The 2,903-nt window shown below is 46.6% G+C and overlaps 1 pseudogene; it reads left to right on the top strand.

Moving 5' to 3' along the window:
* Positions 1-298: 298 nt before the first annotated feature.
* Positions 299-2,163, top strand: LOC109299318 (annotated as a pseudogene).
* Positions 2,164-2,903: the final 740 nt, after the last annotated feature.

Here is a 2,903-nt window from a genome sequence, read left to right as displayed (position 1 = left end):
CGAAACTTGGGCTCCTTATGGATTGGATATAATGGGTTAGATGCAAATAAGCCCAAACCAGTTTTATTAATATTCTCCCTGAGTTCTTTGGTGGTATTAATTTTCATATTATCACTACGAAATACCTGACCAGCTTATTTCCCTTCTTCCGTCTGTACATTAGATATCCGATTAGATAATCCTGGTTGAAATTCTTCAGTAAACTAAATGACAAAATAAAGTTTATAAGAAGTGAAAAATTGGACAAACAACTAGGGAGGAATATAAGAGCATTATTCAGGCATGCAGGGATAAAGTCAGGAAGGCCAAAGCACAACTGGAAGTTCAGCTAGCAAGAGACATGAAAGGTAACAAGAAGGGTTTCTACGATTATGTCATAAGCAAGAGGAAAATCTGGGAAAGTATGGGTCCCTTACTGAATGGGGGAGGCAACCTAGTGATAGAGGATGCAGAAAAGACTGAAGTGCTTAATGCCTTTTTCACCTCAGTCTTCACAGGCAAAGTCAGCTATCTACCAGACTACTGCACCTGGCAGCACAGTTTGGGGAGGAGATGAGCAGCCAACTGTGACAAAAGAATAGGTTAGGGACTATTTAGAAAAGCTGGACATACACAAGTCCATGGGGCCAAATAGGATGCACCTGAGGGTGCAGAGGGAGTTGGCTGTTGTGATTACAGAGCCCCTAGCCATCATCATTAAAAACTCATGGCAATCAGGAAAGGTCCTAGATGATTGGAAAAGGGCAAACATAGTGCCCATATTTAAGAAAGGGAAAAAGGGGGACCCAGGGAACTACAGCTTGGTCAGTCTCACCTCAGTCCCTGGAAAAATCATGGAGCAGGTCCTCAAGTAATCCACTTCTAAGCATTTGGAGGAGAAGGTGATTAGGAACAGTCAGCATGGATTCACCAGGGGCAAGTCATGCCTGACCAACCTAATTGTCTTCTATGATGAGATGACTGGCTCTGTGGATGTGGGAAGAGCAGTGGATGTGATATACCTTGATTTTACGAAGGCTTTTGATATGGTCTCCCACAACATTCTTGCAGGCAAGCTAAGGAACCATGGGTTGGATGAATGGTTTGTAAGGTGGATAGAAAACTGGCTGGAGCATCGGGCTCAGAGGGTAGTAGTCAATGGCTCAATGTCTAGTTGGCAGCCGGTATCAAGTGGAGTGCCCCAGGGGTCAGTCCTGGGGCTGGTTTTGTTCAATATCTTCATCAACGACCTGGGAGATGGCATAGAGTGCACCCTCAGTAAGTTTGCAGCTGACACCAAACTGGGGGAAGTACTAGATATGCTGGAAGATAGGGTTAGGAATCAGAGGGACCTAAACAAATTGGAGGATTGGACCAAAAAGAAATCTCATGATATTCTATAAGGACAAGTGCAAAGTCCTGCACTTAGGACAGAACAATCCCATGCACTGCTACATGCTGGGGGCTAACTGGCTGGGCAGCATCTCTGCAGAAAAGGACCTAGGGGTTACAGAGGACAATAAGATGAGTATGAGCCAACAATGTACTCTTGCTGTGAAGAAAGTTACCAGCATACTGGGATGCATTGGTAGGAGTGTTGCCAGCACATCAAGGGAAGTGGTTATTCCCCTCTATTCAGCACCGGTGAGGCCACATCTGGAGTACTGTGTCCAGTTTTAGGCCCCCCACTACAGAAAGGATGTGGACAAATTGGAGAGAGTCCCGCAGAGGGCAAAGAAAATGGTGAGGGGGCTGGGGGACATGACTTACGAGGAGAAGCTGTGGAAACTGGCATGGGTGACTGGTGCCACCTTAGAGGGGGCATGTGTCCCCCGGTGACCAGTCAGCGACCAGGAGGGGGGGTCCCAGGGGGGTCTGGTGCTTCCAGAAGCAGCCACAGCACTACATCCAGCGCTCCCACTCCGCAGCCAGCACTCGTGGGGGGGCACCAGCGCTCCCACCTGCCCCTGCTGCCCATCGCCTAAGAGGGAAGGTGGCCAGTCAGGGGATGCATCAGCACTCTCAGGGGATTCACATGCGCTCCCATTCACACCCTATGCATTGCCACTGGGAACTCGGTTTATTTAGTCTAGAGAAAAGAAGACTGAGAGGATATTTAATAGCAGCTTTCAACTACCTGCAGGTTCCAAAGACGATGGAGTTGTCCTTAGTGGTGGCAGATGACAGAACAAGGAGCAACGGTCTCAAGTTGCAGCAAGGGAGGTTTAGGTTGGATATTAGGGAAAATTTTCTCACTACGAGGGTAGTAAAACACTGGAACAGGTTACCCAGAGAGGTGGTGGAAGCTCCATCCTGGAAGGTTTTTAAGACCTGGCTAGACAAAGCCTTGTCTGAGATGATCTAGTTGGGGATGGTTCTGCTATAAGCAGGGGATTGGACTAGATGACCTCCTGAGGACCCTTCCAACCCTCATTTTCTATGACTATGAAATTCTGGATTGTTTTAGATTCATTTAACAGAGAAGGGAAAGTCTACATCTTATCTGTATCCGTTTTCATATTGAGTGTGTTGTGTGACACTAGCTTCTTTTCCTTTCATGTTATCCTATTTTAGGTTTTAAAAAAAAGAAATACACTAATTTTATATTTTAAATCCTGTTATTCAATAGCCATTTAATGTTTACTGGGTTCACCACAATATTGGGTTGACAGGGATTTTACCTCAGTTGTCCAATAACATGGTCATACATTGGGAACTGCAAATCCTTCCAGGTGGATCTATAGCAGGGGCGAGCAATTATTTTGAGCAGAGGGCCGCTTACTAAGTTTTGGCAAGCCATCGAGGGCTGCATGACGGGTAGCCAGGGGCAGATAAATATTAATTTTCTAAATTTTTTAGGGGCCCCGCGGACCCAATAGAATGGCCTGATGGGCCACATCTGGCCCCCGGGCCGCATTTTGCCC

Source organism: Gavialis gangeticus, unplaced genomic scaffold, assembly GCF_001723915.1.
Source record: "Gavialis gangeticus isolate Ggan-Ray unplaced genomic scaffold, GavGan_comp1, whole genome shotgun sequence".
Classification (NCBI taxonomy): Eukaryota; Metazoa; Chordata; order Crocodylia; family Gavialidae; genus Gavialis; species Gavialis gangeticus.
The sequence above is the reverse complement of the archived record's forward strand: the minus strand, read 5'-3'. Positions and strand labels throughout refer to the sequence as shown.